General features: G+C 42.7%; 1 protein-coding gene across 1 annotated transcript in view; it reads left to right on the top strand.

The window, feature by feature from the left end:
• Window positions 1-17,636, top strand: part of lpp (LIM domain containing preferred translocation partner in lipoma) — a 194,263-nt gene that overhangs the window by 158,900 nt on the left and 17,727 nt on the right. The window lies entirely within an intron of this gene.

Below are 17,636 nucleotides of genomic sequence, written 5' to 3'. Positions count from 1 at the left end.
TGTTGGTGCCAGGCTGGCTGCTCTGAGCTTTTCAGAAAATGCTGATTTGCTGGGGTTTTCCTGCTCCGAGTGCCACCGCTGTCGGCTGAGAACAGGAATTGGAGAATACACTTCACACATGGACAATAAGAGATTAGAAAAATGTTAGTTAGTCCTATGAGCATTTGCATTTTCAGTCCATAATGTCTTGTATCAACAGTTCAGGCAGGTGGTAGTGGTATAATGGAGTGAGGGATGTTTTCTTGGCAAACTTCTGGCCGCTTAGTACTTTAAATGCCACAGCCCATGTGAGTTATGTTGCTGACATCTTCTCATGGTTGCGTCCAGCGGGATAATGCACTTTGTCACAAAGCTCAAATCATCTCAAACTGGTTTCTGGAACATAACAGTGAAGACACTGTACTCCAGTGGCCTCCCAGACAGATTGGGATATGGTGGAGTAGGAGATTTACATCATGGATGTGCAGCTGACAGATCTGCAGCAACTCAGTGATTCTATCATGACAAAATTTGCTGAAGTCCTGAGGAAGATTTCTGACGACTTGTTTAGGCTATACCATGAAGAATTAAAACGGTTCTAAATGCAAAAAGGGGTCGGGCCTGGCATTGACGTAGTGTGTTTCATAAAGAGGCTTGAGAGTGTTTTTTGCCAAATGAAGCACTACCAGTGACAGCAAGTAGAGGGGACAGAATTCACTTTGATGAGAAATACCGGTGTTTTAGATTACACAAGATCTCATCTAACCCCCGCTTCTACAACGCCCGCCCATCCAACAAATTTAAGTTTGGAAACGTATGACAATGGCACATTGTAGTATGAAAGTATACAAGATGAGCTCAATTTAGCACAGAATGCCATGTGGTTGTTTAGTGTGATGGACCGACCAACAGCCAGGACAGAGTAGCCATGACCAAAGTCAACCATATTAACAGTAAATTTACTAGAAATTGTACTGTATGATGGTTTCTGCAACTGGCCCAACAGTTGGTATAGTCACATCTTTAAAGTCTTTGAGATGAATCAAGGGTAATTAAGTCTACTATCAATCAATCAATCAATCAATTTTATTCCATCCATCCATTTTCCAAACCGCTTAAACCCTCATTGGGGTTGCGGGGGTTGCTGGTGCCTATCTCCAGCGTTCACTGGGCGAGAGGCAGGGTACACCCTGGACAGGTCGCCAGTCTGTCGCAGGGCAACACAGAGAGACAAACAGGACAAACAACCTTTCACACCTAAGGACAATTTGGAGAAGCCAATTAACCTAACAGTCATGTTTTTGGACTGTGGGAGGAAGCCGGAGTACCCGGAGAGAACCCACGCATGCACAGGGAGAACATGCAAACTCCATGCAGAAAGACCCAGGGGTGTACTCGAACCCAGGACCTTCTTGCTGCAAGGCAACAGCGCTACCCACTGCGCCACTGTGCAGCCCCACTGTGCAGATCAATTTTATTGTCAACTACAATTTGCATTGCAATCGAAAATTCAGTTCCAGTACAACGGTATATCACATACACTTAACAAACATTTTGGGGGAACGATTGACTGAGATGAAGAGATGAAGATCACATTATTGTCATGAAGGAGTCAGAGAAACCCAAGAGTTTAGGGTGTTTTTTGTTTTGCTGAGAATATTTATATAGAAAAATTTGTATAACAATAATGCACTAAACCCCACCCCCAGCCCACCACCACCAAAGATAAGATCTTAGACCTTAAAAATTTAGGAGCTTGTTGAAGAAACCTTGACCACCAATTAAGTAGTGTTTACAGAGTATGTTACCCTGTAGCCAAAACTTTGACACGACCTCAGCCAACAGACATGGCGACATCGTAAACTTTTGAATTTTACTTTTCTCTGTCCCAGGCTATGGTTCCATTGTTTCCCAGCTGAGCTGAGCAATCATTGCTCTGTACAACAGTTTTCTTTCTCAATGGGATGATACATGGCTTTCTGCAAGTACTGCTGATCATGTTTCGCTGATGCTGTTGAATTACAACAGAATAGGCTTTCTTTAGTGATAAGATGTTTCTTCTATATTTTGTTTAAATATTTTTTTTAAATCTGTATTTACATCAGTTTACCAGAAAAGGTCGTCTGCCAGACAGAAGTCCGAGAAATTAGCAGTTATTTTTAATTTTCAGGGTTTTCATTCCACCTCAAAAATCTGTGAAGTGTTTTCTTGTCAATGTGTTGCACAACAAGCGTAAAAGTGTTTCCTTTGTCAGGAAAGACTCATCATCTTGTAAGACCACAGGGGAATAATTTAGCAGAAGTTCCCACCACTCTCCTCCACCCCTCTCCAACAGCTGGAACTGAGAGGGTCTGAGTTTCTCACGATCAGCCATATATGGTAACAAGCTGCTGTAAACTCAGGTTAAATAGGCAAATGTGGGTTCCGAGCTTACAAAATCTTTTGCGTCTTTTTAACTAATGGGCCCCGAGAAAGTATTTGCCTTCACCCCCACAGAAGACATACTTCATGAAATAAATTATTTACATTTTTCATTCAAATAATAAATAAATTCTGAAGGGGAAAAAGTCGTACAAAACAATGTGTGAAAAGGTTATTGCACCATAAATCTAATACCTGGTTTTGCCACGTTGGTGACAACCACAGCAATCAAGTGATTTGTAATAACTTGCTTGCATCGCTGTGGCCACAGTTTCACCCACTCTTCTTTGCTTAATCGGAGGATTTAAAACTCTTCTATTTAAGTCCTGACCTTCACTAAGCCACTCCAAAACCTTCATTTTCCTTTTATCAGCCATTCAGGGGTGGACTTCCTCATGTGCTTTGGCATAATGTCCATCCAGGTAACTCCATTGTATTTATGTCATGTTTCAGTTTAGGAAGGACCCAAATGCAGGGTGGTGAAGTCATCAAATGAGAAAAATGTACATAACTTTCAGTGTTGGTACACAGAACAGGCAGGGCAACGGAGCAACAGGCATTTGCACGAAGTCGATGGAAGAAAGCAGCAAAGAGCTAAGAAAACCAGTGAACCTATATGCTGTGGTGAGGTGTAGGTAATGACATGGACATTCTGGTGTGTCAATCTAGGGATATGTGGGCTAGCTAAGGAGGGTAAGCAGGAAGACTGACTAAAAAAACAGAGAATGAATTGAGCAGGAACACAAACAAAAGAAATCAAGAGAAACGGAGATGAACAGAAATAAATCTAAAATTAAAAAAAGAACATTAAACAAAAAAAATAAACTGAACATTAAGCACACACTAACCAGGACAGACCTAAACAACAAAATAAATCAAAACCTACTGCAGAGTTTCTGCCCAACCATGAGTTCTGCCAGCAGCTTAATTTATCCAGGCCCTGATGAGCAGAGCAGGCCCAGTCCATCACCTTACCACCACCGTGTTTAACTGTCACTGGGATCTTTTTATGAAATGCTTTGTTAATTCTACACCAGCTGCAACAGGACACTCTTTCATCAAGTTCCACTTTTGTTATGTCAGTGAAAGTGTTTCCTAAAACGACTGGGGAACAATCAAGATATTTTTGACACACATGACACAGTTTTTTATGTTCCTCTTGGTCAGCGAGGGTTTATTCCTTGGAACTCTCCCATTGAAGCCTTTTTTGCCCAGTTTCTCTTCTAAATGAATGAATAATGAATGCGTGATCTTAACTGAGGCGAGGCCTGCAGATCTTTGGTTGTTGCTGAATCCTAAATGCGTTCCTGGAGTAATTTTTATTCCTCAGAAGGTTGACCACTGTTTTGAACGCATTTGTGGATATTGGCTTTCGTTGTGGTTTACTGCAGTCCCTAACCCGTAGACATGGATTTTTAACCATTTCCAGACTCGGATGTCAATAAAAAAAATTTCATCTGTTGTTGGATTTCATCATATCAGGGCAGGCTTGTCTTAGCCTGCTTCATGTTGTCATCAAGGTTCTTTGTAGTGATTTTCAATTCTAAAGGTCAGACAGCCATCAGGGTAGGTGTGGCTAGTGAAACTGGTAAAAAGAGGGGGGAGGGGTAGCTTTGAACAGTCAGCTGATTTATAGCAGATACTTTCAAAATCTTGAAAAAGACTGATTAGTTGATGCTGATTCCTCTGAAAGCACATCTTCACACTTACATTTACTTCCCCATGGCTTTCAGAAAACGACTTAAAGTGCGGTCTACCCAAAAAAGTCTTGACACGGAGCTTCATGGCAGTGAGAGCTGAGGCAGGCCTTCTCGGAAGTCATCTCTCTTTGGGGGCACTCACTGTGATTGTAGTTGTCTCTTCTGGAGGTTCTCCAACTCCGATACATGCACTAAAGCGGAATGGTATAATTTAAGAACTTTATTTATGCATTTCATCAGCATAAATGTTCTTCTGGCACTAGATCAAAAGGATGGAGGAAATCTAAATTTCTTAATGAAAGTAATTTCTTCTTCTTTTATTCTCATCCTGAGGGTCATACGCCTCTGTACGATTAGGGAACGGACTTGAAACCGCGAGCCTCTGAGGAGCGTTGCTGGATCCCTCTGAGCGGAGGGAAAACTTCAAACTCATTCAATCCAGGAATGCCTCAGATCTAACCTACGACGGTCACATTCAGCAAGATGGTTTGTTTGGATTTATTTTCAGACTCTCCAACTTTTGTCCCACACGCCACAGAAGCAGTCTTTGTTGATTAGGTTTGTGTAGTGTCTCGGTGAAACCAAACAGTGAGCTGTTCTTCATTTGCCAAAGATGATTTTATTTGGGAAACACTGAGATTTCTGCTGTCTGTTGCGTAACAGGATTCAACAACAATCTCATGTCTGGGAACTAAGTCATTAGATATAGAGTGCAGTGCCTTCTGAAAGTATTCACACCTTTTGGGTTTTTCCACATTCCTGTCACAGTAGAAACACAAAGTTCAACATATTTTTAGAATTCTATGTAAAGAAGAGACGTGCACAGTTTTCAAAGGTTCTTACAAATACAAAGGCATGCATTAAGCTCCCATTTGTCACGTCTTTGCAGAACCTCTTTTAGTGCAACAGCTGAGTTTTTTAGGTATATCTCTTATTAACTTTCCACACCAACAGGCTGACATTTTTGCTCCTTTTTCTTGGCACGGTCCGTTTTCAAGTCTCACCATACCTACTCTATTGGATCTAGGTCTGGGCTTTGACTGGGTCATTCTAACATATGAATACATTTGATCTAAACTGTCCCATTGTAGCTCTGACTGTGTGTTTAGGGTAGTTGTCCTGCTGGAAACCGAACCGTCGTCCCAGTCTTTTGCAGCCTCCTGCAGGTTTCCTTCCAGGATTTTCTTGTACTTTGGTTCCATCCGACTTCTCATCAGCTCTGAGCAGCTTCCCTGTCCCTGCTGGAGAACAGCATCCCCACAGCACAATGGTGCCACTGCTGTGACCAGAGTGCCTTCTTCTGTGTGTGCTGAGTCTCTTGCGGGCTTGTGGCAAAGCTTTATCTGAGATTTTTATGGCTTTCTTCTTATTGTTCTTTCATAAAGTTGTGATCTGGGGACTGCACAAGTAATAGTTATTATGTGAACAGATTCTCCTACCTGAGTTGTGGATCTCTGCAGCTCCTATAAAGTAACAGTTGGCTTCTTGGACTTTTCTCTTATCATGGCTTTCTTTGACCAATCTTTCTGGTTAGGCAGATCGCCATCTCTTGGTAGGTTTGCAGTTGTGCCTTATTTTCGCAACTTTAGATATTGCTTTATAATTTGATTCTGCTTTAAACTTCTCCACAACTTTCTCCATGGCCTGTCTGACTGGCCTTCATGATGCTATTTGTTCACAAATGTTCTCTAATTCCTGAACAACTGGATTTATAATGAGATTAAATTACTATTTATTCATCAGGTGACTGATGGTTGATGTTGCACAGGATTTTATTTAGGGCTATCGTAGTAAAAGAAGCCAAATCCACATCTTTTTTCTTTTAAAATATATTCACAAAACCGATTTTCCTTTTAAAGACCTTTTTTGTGTAGGTCTGTTGCATTTTAATGAAGTACATTGATAGTTGTGGTGGTAACGATAAACGTTCAAAGAGTATGAATGCTTTTTCTTGGCACAATGAGAGTAAAGGGCTACCGTAGTTCTTATAGGTAATAAAATCAGTAATTCAAATCACAAAGACTCATGTTTTTAGTCTTGTTGGTGGTATAGATTTCATTTGTTTGTTCTGTGGAAAGGGTTCTGTAGAAAATGCACATTTCTCAAATCTCAAAACCCAGTTGCCTGATGGCATTAGTGAGCAGGTTTCCGACTTCAGCTCAGACAGACGTGGTCGCTCTTTTCTCCTAGATTTACCTCTGGTTATGAAATGTTTCTGCATTTGTTAAAAAGTTTGAATAAAGGATGTCAGTTTATATTCTTTGAAATGTGATGTGCACACATAACCTGACAACAGCCAGCTGCATGTATCGCTCCGCCGAGCTCCACTCACATACATCTGGGACACGGCCCATAGGAATTGCCTTTACTGAAGGCTGGGCCTTATCAAAACCCCTTGCATATGATTGGATAAGCCACTTGTCTGTCATCTTTATCGACGTGCTATTTCAACCCCTCACACCGAAGCTAACCCGTGACGCTGATGAGACCGACGCAGGAAAAAAAAACCTTTATTTTTATTTTTTTTTATGTGTTTGCGGCTCTAGTGCAGGGTTTCCCGCAGCGCTATCTTGGCGAGGCGGCTGCGGAAAACGTGTCGTCCACCCCCTACCCCCCCCCCCCCCCCCCCGCTCCGCGAGCCGGTCCGCCTCGCATAAGCAAATTCCTGCGGGAAACACTGTAGTGGCAAGCGTTTTATTGACAGTGAGCTGACAGGAAGAGGGGGGAAGACAGGCGGCAAAGCGCCGCGGGTCGGAGTCGATCCCGGGCCGACCGCGTCGAGGACTAAAGGCCTCCCAATATGGTTCGCGCTAACCGCTCCGGGGGGGGGGGGGGGGTTCGGGCGTCCGCGTCCGCGCCCCGGAAAACAAAACTTGCCAAATCCGGTCGGGAGAAGGGCGAAAACATGGTTTCCACCAACAAAAACCTTCAGAGCCGTTCTCTGATGTTCTTTTAATGAAACAATATCAGATAGATTGGACAACACGGAAGAAATAGCAGCATCAATGTTAACGCTTGCTTCCTCGATGCGAGCCGCCATTGTTGTTGGAATCTCACGGTGGCTTCTCCACTACGTCACATCCAGGAAACACCCGCCCTGCGTCCTGATTGGCCAGACCATAAATTTGGTTGGGGAAATCATTTTCAATGAGCCGTGTCCCAGATGTATGTGAGTGGAGCTCGGCGGAGCGATACATGCAGCTGGCTGTTGTCAGGTTAGTGCACACATGGCTTTGGGGAAAGAAATACCTGCTGAAAACCAGAACGTACAATACCATCTATTAAACGTTTCTTAAACTCATTCAAAATCCTTCTTCAGTAAAACGTTTGAACATGTCGTCTTAAAAACTGGAAACTCATCTCCCAGTTTTTGTTTTGGCTGCGTACTCTCTGCGCTCTGCGTGTGAAATGGATTTTTCCAGCCCCCCCGGCAGCTCGTCACATTTGATGTAGGATGTCTTACAGGTAGAAGAGCACCCTGGGGAAACCTGCCCTGTGTAGAATCTGTGTAATGTGACGCAAACGCCATTGGTCCCTTTGCCAGGAATTGCAGGAATACATTTTGCACGCTGATTGCCATCCAACAAAGTACACTGCCGTGTATCAAAGTAGGCGATCAGCAGGGCGCTTATCTGGTCTGCCACTTTACATATTTGCGGGGGGAACAATGGTGGCATTTGAGCGGGTGAGATGTATCTCTTCCGCAGTGTGATTTGCCTCGTTCAGACTGTTTGCCTAGATATTACTGATTCCTTTTAGTAATGTAGAGGAACTCACCCACACCTGTTATCTTTGCAGCTCTTACTTCCCGATTTTACAAGCTGCTATCTGTCTCTCTAACCAACCTCAGTCACACCGCTGGACCTCAGACTGCTGCAGCCTTCCCTCCACAGTGGACCTATCGCTGCCTATTTGAATACACAGTGTTGCTGATAAACTCTACAGCCATGCAATTAATGTCTGGATTTGCATGGAGTGATTCAGAATTGTGGTAATGCGACAGCATCGGCACGTCATTGTTGTTTTTTTTCTCCTCTCTCTCTCATTGTCTCACGAGCATTTGCCTGAGGTGCACCCGTGGTTCCATTTACCCGGTACATAAACATATAATGGAATTGACTGCCTGTGTGTGTGTGTGTGAGCACAACCCCACCCAGCGAGGCGTCCTTCACTGCAACGGCCAAAACCGAGCTTTCGGCTTTAATGCCACCAAGCGTTTTCCAAGAAAGTTCCTGACCATAACAGATGAATCAGACGGCATCTGAGTACTCGGAAGTTAGAGGTCAGACCCAGTATATCTAGAGGAACCCAGTGACTGAACGACTGACCATACGGATGGTCTGATCAAGAGTTCTTTTGTCCCCAATGCTAATACCAGGCTGATACAGAGTCCCAGTCCATACAGGATTAAATTTCCTGTAGCTCTAAAGCGCAATGAAATAAAATTTCATCAGTGTTACACTAAACTCACTCACCAGCAACGCTTTAGGTGCCAATACGGTCAGCTTCAGTCTGCTGCTCGTGTGAAAAAAAACGGCTGTTCTGACGATGCATATTTGGAAACTGCCTTTATCAAACATTTCTAAAGCCTGATTCATTCCTCACAGTTGGCTCTACTGTCAGCTCAACAACAAAGCCTCTCTGACGTACATTTTTTCCTACCCACTAGAGTCTTTTAGAGGCCTCCGTGAACGTCCGCGAGCAGCCCAGACTACTGCGATGGCTCTGACACGTGCGCACATTGAGGTGCTATAATACTCCTTGTCAAAGAGTGGTGCCAAACTCAAAGCCGGGAAAGAAAACTACCGGTTAAATCATCATCTTTAGAAAAAAAAGAAAAACAGCAGTGACCCTTGTTTTTAAACATTATAGTTGATTACATTCATCAACTTAATACTTGTAAAAAGTGTCAAAATTTCAATTTGAGTACCTCAAATGGTATAAAATTATCTCAGTTTGACAATCATGGTCTTAGGAGATTTAAAATATACATCTATTTTTAAAAAATCAACATATCAAGAATTCGCTAAAGAAGAGTTTCAGTTCCGTTTATTTTCTACTGACCCTCCAGGTCTGGTATGGAGTTAATAGTAGCTCTTGGCCCTGACCTTGTTGCATAAAAAAGAAAGGTTTTGTGCTGGGGTTCCCTCCCACAGTTGTAATGTCTGTCCGCTGTCACTACAGTAACGCTAACCCACCAGAAAGGAACTTTGTACATATCTAATGTATTCATGGTGTTTTCCCGGCAACAGCTCAGTTCATTCAGGCATCTAGACGTGGTGAAGATGACTTCCTGAAATTTAAAGCGAGCATTAGAATGAGGAAGAGAGGGGATTTAAGTGGTTTTGAAAGTGGCTTGGTGGTTGGGAACAGACGGGCTGGTTTGAGTATTTCAGAATCTGCTGATTTACTGAGCGTTTCATGCATAACCATCTCTTAGATTTATAGAGATTGTTCTGAAAAAATTAAAACATCCAGTGAGCGGCAGCTGCGTGGATGAAAACGCCTTGTTTACATCAGAGGCCATGGGATGACGGGCAGACAGGTTTGAGATGAAATAGAGGCAACAGTAGCTACAGGAAAAAGGGACGACACAGTTGACAAGAATTATAAAATAAAAAGTAATTATCACATCTCTTTGATTTCTCAGCATTCCCATTCCATTTAGGCTTTATTTGGGTTTATTTATTGAAATAAATGATACTTTTAATGGTGTAGGACACCAGACAGATCCGTGCGCATTTATGATTTTAAACTTTTGGCTTTCAGGTGGCCTCACTCTGGTGCCTCATTGCTTACTTAGAGATTGTCCTCAGAGAGCAGCTCCCTGCACTCTCTGCCTATCAGCACTTTTATAAGTCATTGTTCATCCAGTCAGATTAATGTCAATCAAACATATTAATGCAAACAAGAGGTAGATAACCAAAACGAGAGAGTGGTGCGAAAAAAGAACATTTGGCCATTTACTTAGAAAATTGAAATTTTTTTGAGGTTTTGCTGGAGGAAAAATAAGAGAAAGGAAACTTGGACCGGACCAACCACACTATAAAACCCAACAGCAGGCAAGGACCTGGACAGGTTTATTTTATGGCTGTGCTGTAATTCACAATCTCGGTGGCCCTCAGTCTCTTGATGCCGATGCAATAGACCACCTTTAGTATGCGGTGGAATACAAAATTCTCACCATGGATGTTCAGCTAACAAATCTGTCACAAATCAGGGAGAGGCCATTATGTCCATGTGGACCCAGTTCTCAGAGGAATGTTACTGAAATCTTCTTCAATCCATAGTAAAAAAGAATGATGGCAGTAGTGAAGGCAAAAGGGTGTTCTACCCTTAATAGGTGTACCCAATAAAATGGCCGGTGGGTCTAAATCTAAGACTCAATCTCACTTTACACCTAAAACCAGTGGAGAATATGAGTGTTCTGTTTTCTTGCAGCCCCCGCACCTTTATTTCAAAAGCCAAAATGCTCGCAATCAGGGGGATTATAAGAGTTAAAGCATCTATTTAAAAGTGCAGTCTTGGAAAGGAAGGGTAATTTTCTTTGTGCTTTCACTTTAGGAACCGTGCCTCTAACCATGGGAGCACATTAGTTAACAGAGCTGAGAGCAACTGGGACCCGTCACATATCTGATAGCTCCTTTGGTCTTTGAAGAGGTTCAGCAGTGGGATTCAGTGTCACCGAGGTTAATTACTTAGGCAGGTTACCATGCCTACTGTTCTCTGGATCATATCTGCCTCGTTACCACAGCGGTGCGTTACTTAAATACCATATTTCCACCGCCAAGTGTTGCTGAGTTCTGAGCCCATTTCTTTTCAAAGCGCTCTTTAGCAACCCTTTATTTCTGATTTTGTGATGAGCAGCAACAGTGGTGCAGACAATGCGCTTTGTTCTGTTTGACTTAGCGTCACACTGCGCATTCCTGTTGAATCTCATGCTCAGAATTAGACTCGCTGGAGGGCAGCAGGTTTAAACGTAAAGAAGTGAGGTGACATCAAAAGCTGAACTTCACTCTGAAAGAAAACTAATGAAAAGATGTGCCAACACAAAGCACTTTATCTGTTTCGGCCTCCTTTGACAGGATTTTTGCGACCACCAAGGTCATGGACGCCATGAATGTAATAAAGCTCATTATCTTGTGTTATTAAAAATAAATTAGCTTTGCTCCTATTGGCCTCTCGCAGGAAGATTTTTCCATCCTGCTGTTGTAAAAGACCAGCACCCTGAACTAGTAGTCATCAGGAAGCGCGATTGGCTGATGAGCTTTTAACCCCTGCAGTTTGAATGTCTTGGAAAGTCAGAATTTTCCCACTGTCCATTCATGTTTTGTTTTTGTTTTTCTTCCCTTTAACACAACTGAACCAAATCTGTCTGGTCTGTTCGTTTCGTGCACTCTGACTGGGCCTGCATGTTCAAAGATTATTCAGTGAGAGGAACCTACAACACTCTGTGCATTAGAGTAGAAACTCATATCCAAACGGACCCTTCGTTTTTATTAGGGGAAAGAAAGAGCGTGTGTATCTGCCTCAACCCCAGTAACTCTGCAACAACTTTCAATTCAATTTCAAGGTAAGTGCTGCAGATGGGCCAATCGGAGATTTGCTGCCATTTTTACAATCACAGCTTTTGCTAAAGCTTGAACCTGCAGTTACTGATTGGAGCAGATAGATATTTTTCTGTTTAACTAACAGTATTCCAAATAATTTTTTTTAGCATTTCTGCCACGAGTTGTTTATATACAACGTCCCACCACGAGGGAGAGACCGGTTGCCGTTTTGCTAGTCTAAAACAGACCAAATGATTTATAGTTGAGGTTGTATTAACAGCTGGCACCATAAAGCAGACGGTATTCGCGTCTGTAAACAGCAGCGCATGTGCTTTCCTTTGACAAAATAAGCCCTTACCTTAACTCTGAGATCTCAAAAGCTGGCAGTATTTCAAAGTCCAGCTTGTTCCTATGGCCGTAACAGGCAGAACATGAAAACTCAAAAGGATAGATCAGAACTTGCGTCACATTTAGTCTTCCTGGACCCATGCCGATGTCGTCTACAGGTGAATCTGACACTTTGCCCATTCAGGACAACCTTCCAAAGGCTGGTACACACCAACATCCTGTGGCAGACCACTATTATTCATACCTGAATAAGTCAGATATAATATAATAAGATAATAAATGACCTTCCTACACATTCAACACTGTAGTATTCCTAATTCGATCACAAGAGAAACGAGTCTGTCACTGATTCTGTAAGTAAAAAAAATCCACTATATGAGCACCACAGTTCTTACATATAAACTCCGCATGTGCACTGCTGCTGCAGTATAGATGGAACTGTTACTGAAACATCATAGCAGTGACCCAACAATAACGCTAACTAATCTCATGCTACCCTTGTGGATTGTAAACTTACCCAGGAAGACAGGTAAGGCGCAGTTATTGCATTTATAATTCAGCTAATAGTTATTTCGCCTTGCTGGGGCCTTCACAGAAAACTCAAGTGTATTTCAAACATGTTCAGTTGATCTAGTAATATGAGTAAAAGAAACAAAAAGGGGATGTGACTGAGAAGGCCCGTACCCGGTCATGGCTCAACAGAACTCTGTGAATCCTCCACCCGCCTCCACCTGCTGCCAGTATACAATGAATAAACTATGCAACACACTCTAGTTCATGTTCCACAAAATCACCTTCATTTACTCACATTTAGACCTACGTAACACGCGTTTTTTACAAAACGTACATACACGGCAAGCCAGAAAACAATGACTGCAGCTTTAGATTCAAATTAGTGGGGAAGGAATTGGTGTTCGTTAGTGTTTAGGAGAACAACACAGTCAATAGGTCATGTTTTTTTTTTATCCATGTAAGAATTGGGTAAAAATATGCAGTATGTGTTAATTGGTAAGATGTACATTCAGAGCTCCGGTGCCACAGCTCTTGTTTTTTTAAATTGCTCCTTGTATGAGAACAAACTTCAGATCATGTGCACGTTTCCCACCGTATCCTCCTCTACACTCCAGCTAACTGCATGTCGTCCTTTACTCCTCATGCTGACTGCCATCTGCTCCAGCCAACACGCTTCCTCACCTCTCTAGTGTTCTGCCTGTTGATTTGGATCATCGTCGCTGTTCTTCAGAGCAACAAAGCCTTAATTATTAGTGTAAAAATACAATCAAAAGTTCGACGAGTCCCAACTGGGCCTGCTTTTATAGAATGCTCATTAAATGAAAAGACAAACTGGGAACTGGTCCTGAAGCCACTTGTATTTCCCGGCTCTTTCCGCAGCACCGCAGACAGCCAGACAACACAGCGGGTCTAATCTGGGGCCAGTCCTGCTAACTGTTGCTGCTGCCTAGTCTGACTCTGTCAGATAACCACATCCCTTCATTTCAGATGGAAATAAATAGAGCTGTGAATAGCTCTCTGCCACTGAGGTAAATGCAGATATACTGGGTTTGACCAAATCAGTATTTCAGCGTGACTAAATATAATTAATCCCAAGATGAATTCATAATCAGAATGCAATATTGTCAAGATTGTACGATCACAGATTTCAATGCATTTTATGGATTTAAGGATTTTATATCTTTGGCCTTCAAAAAGAACCACAATTAGGTTTTCCTTTTTTTTCTTCTTCTTTTATTTAGAAAGAAAAATATGAAAATGTTCCATAAGTTTATATTTACCCCCCTTTACTTTGATACCCCTAAATAAAATTCAGGGCAGCAAATTGCCTGGAGGAGCAACCTGATTAATAACAAGACTAATCCTGTTATCTCAGAGGTTTGTTAGAGAACAAACAGCCTAATGAAGACCAAGAAATACAGGAGACAGGTCAAGAGAGAGGGTGGTGTGGATGTTTAAAGCAGGGGTTAGGTTACCTGCCAAAATCTCATCTCCCAGAGCACTGTTCAAACCAGCTTCTTTATCAATAGATAATGTACCAAGACATGGTCGTCCACCTAAACCGACCAGCAAGGCAGAGGAAGCATTAATCAGAGAAGCAGTAAAGAGCTCCATTGTAACTCTGTGGTAGCTACAGAGGGCCACAGCTATGGTAGAACAATCTATTGCAACTATTAGCCATGGATTCCAAAAGTCTGGTCTTTATGGAATCAAACATGTGCAAGAAGATGCTCTGCTCAGATGAGATCAAAGCTGAACTTTTCAGCCTGCAGAGACTGCACATCGCCCCTGAACGCATCAGCTCATTGAAACTTGCTGGTGGGGATGCTTTTCTGTAGCAGAGACAAGCAAGCGGCTCAGAGTCAATGGAGAGACATATCTAGTTAAATGCAGGACGATCAAGAAAGGGGAAAAAAAAACAATTTCTATGACGCATAAAATGTTGAACCATTTTTACACAACAGTCAACAGTAAATTTAGTCAGCATTTGTAAATATTTCAAATATCTGATTGCTGCAGAATGTTTCACTCTAGAACTGCCGATGTCAAAGCGTGAAATATAGTTGAAAACAACTTTTTTGTCAAAAGTGCATTAGTCGCAATATGAGTATTCAGTGGAAAAGTGCGCTCAGAGTGGGATTGCGTGCCTGCGCTGGTGTTGTTGTGTTCATCTCTTAGCAAGGTGGGGGAAAGTCAGTTTAAAAACTGAGCGCAAACGAGGGCAACATCATCAAATGATCCATGTATCAAAGACGAGTTCCACAGGGGACCCGGGGGCCACAGTCAGGGTGCCAGCTGTATCGGGGCCCCTGGTGATGGATGTCCTCCACAGCTCAGGACAACTGACTCTCCAAACTAACAATGAGATATCCCCAAGAACTCCCCCCAAGCTGATGCTGTCATTGACAAAGAGGACATGGGAAACAATGGGTCCAGCAGAAAACAACAGAACTCCACTAGAATCCAAAGAAAACAAGGGGGGGGGGGGGGGGGGGCGTCTGTACCGTTGTAGCTGCATGGTTCTAATCAGAAATGACTGCACACCACCCACACACCTGTCACTTCTCAGTGATGGATATCCAGGTAGTCAGATCCAGGAAATATCAGTCGGCGCGCTGCGTTCAGGGCCCTCTGTGTGATCGCCGCGGCGGAGCCACAGGGATGGTGGCCGCGGCAGGTGTGCACCCACACCGCTTGTATTGGCAGGCGCTCAGAGGTGCTGCTTTCTGCTGACTTTGTCATCAAATATTCATGGCTGTCTGCATTAGCTCGGTGAGTTCTAATTGAGTTCTGTATATTCAGACGTGATTAACTCGGTCTAATTCCTCAAAGGAGAGGGCCAATTAGATAGCACTTGCACGAATAGGATTTCACACCTTGGTGTGTCTCCAGACTTGCCAAGACAATTATGTGCGTGTATAATTTGCGCCGTACGGTGGGTGTGAGCCCACAGAAGTCAAGCAAGTCGTTACTTTTTATTACTGACCCGTGCTACAGGAAATGCAGCTGTCCTATCTATAACAGGCAAGTGAGAAAGAAACACCAGGGCTGTTTGTATGCAAAAAATGACCGTAATTTCCACTTTTTTTTCTTCTTTTTTTTTCTTTTTCAGCAGCTGTTTTACTCCATTTGCTTAATTTCTGTACCAGACTCACAAAGCAGACGGCATTAAAAACAGGCCGAAGCAAACTTATCCCTGAAGTTCAGTAGGGGGAAGCAAATTAGACCCACGTTTGAGTCAAGTCGCTGCTTTCCTGTCTTTTTCCACGACCACAGCAACTGAAGATGTCTTTAGAGAGAGAAAATATGTTTTTTTTTTCTTTAACGGAGAACTAAACTTTCTCACCTGAGAAACCATTTTACAGATCTTAGGAAGATGTGACTGGAAGGATCCTGGAGTGGCTTTTTTTTATAAATCAATAATTGATGCGGCACATTCTCACAGACACCAGAAGGATGCATTCCTCTGACTGACTCTTTCAGAGATAAAAAAAAAAAAAAGCTTTGATTAAAGTTAAAAACCTAATATATAATTGGAATGTAAAATATTTTTATGTAGTTTATACAAATTTACTGGAATTATATATATATATATATATATATATATATATATATATATATATATATATATATATATATATATATATATATATATATTATTGTATCAGGTAATACACATTTAAACCTCTGAAAGTAAACTAAATCAGAACAAGCGTTAATTGCCAAGTTTGCGGAGACAAATGAGGAAATTGACTTTGGTTCCACTTTGCTCTCAATGAATTCTCAATTTTAAGTATAAATATATAAAAAAAAGCAAAATAGAGTATTTTTGGTAAATAGGTGTATTTACATGTTTTTAGGAAGAGAGGAAGAGCTGGTTGGATTGGTGCAAATATACATGATATCAACTTGCTGTGCAGTAAAATGAAGCAAACCAATAAATGTGCTATATTGTTAGTTATATCTGGATAAAAGTGAAACAGGTTGTGCAGATTTGACATCCCAGTAGTTTCACTTAACACGGGTAAAACAAGTCTTCGGCTCCAGCCTCCACGGAGGAGTGCTGGCCGCGCACGTTTTCCTCTCGTTTCACGTTTAGAAGCGTGTGCGATTTGATGTTTGCAAACACGGAGTTACCTGCGAATCACAAAGGATGTGAGCAGATTTATGTAAAGGCTCGTCTTCCGTTCACCTCCTAATGCGTTTTTGTTGGTCCAACACCCCCAGCGCCCTCGACAGGAGCGAGCAGGAGAGAAAGATCCCCGTGACCCACTGCTGACCCACCACAATGTCACTCTAACTCATGGCATGAGCGCGCTACTGCCGCAGTCTTTGTCAGTTTCTCTCTGTAACCAGAGCAGGAGACATTGCCCAAAGTCCAGAGGGGTCGCATTCTGCTGTGGAGCTGAATTTAAGGAAGACAGGCAGGCTGGCTCAGAGTAAGAGAAAGAGAGAGAGAGAAAGATCTGGGGGGCCCTGCTGCCACCTTTTTTATTTTGAAGAAAGGCCTGAGCAAGTCATGAGCTGCATGTCAGCCCTGTCTCTCCACGTTGCATCCAGTTAGATGCTATCACGCAGCTAAAATAAGATATATGAGTGAACAAGTGAAGCACGCAGCAGAGCAGAATGTAAATCTCACCAGACATGTGCTGTTAGATTAGTTTGTCTGGACTCCTGTGAAAGAACTTAAAGGCGAAGAAAAGGATCTCACTTGGCCGGGGCTCCTCAGATGATTCCAGCTGGGTTCTTTAACTAGGAGGCTCTGGCAGGATGCAACCCCATTCCTGCACGCACTAGTCATCCATGAAACGGTGTGAATTTCTCACACCGGCACAGTGAGCCCAGCACGCCAGGCCCATAGTCGGAGGGACAGCACGGCCATTCCAGGTCAGAGACAGCAAAACCTGGGACCGCTGGTCCGGACTGAGCGGCGTGTCACAAAGCCTCCGTCTGTGGCTTCCACAGCTGATGGGTTTTAAGGTCACTGAGCCTCTGAGTTAGCAAACCATTAGTCGAATCACTTTGCACTGCATGACATGCTCACTCACACCCACACGTCAACAAAACAACATGTACACCTCGGTTACGGGCAGCGGGGAAGAAGGTTGGACTTGGTGATTTACAT

The sequence above is a fragment of the Fundulus heteroclitus genome, chromosome 9 (genome assembly GCF_011125445.2).
Source record: "Fundulus heteroclitus isolate FHET01 chromosome 9, MU-UCD_Fhet_4.1, whole genome shotgun sequence".
Taxonomy (NCBI): Eukaryota; Metazoa; Chordata; class Actinopteri; order Cyprinodontiformes; family Fundulidae; genus Fundulus; species Fundulus heteroclitus.
This window is presented reverse-complemented; position numbering and strand designations above follow the sequence as displayed.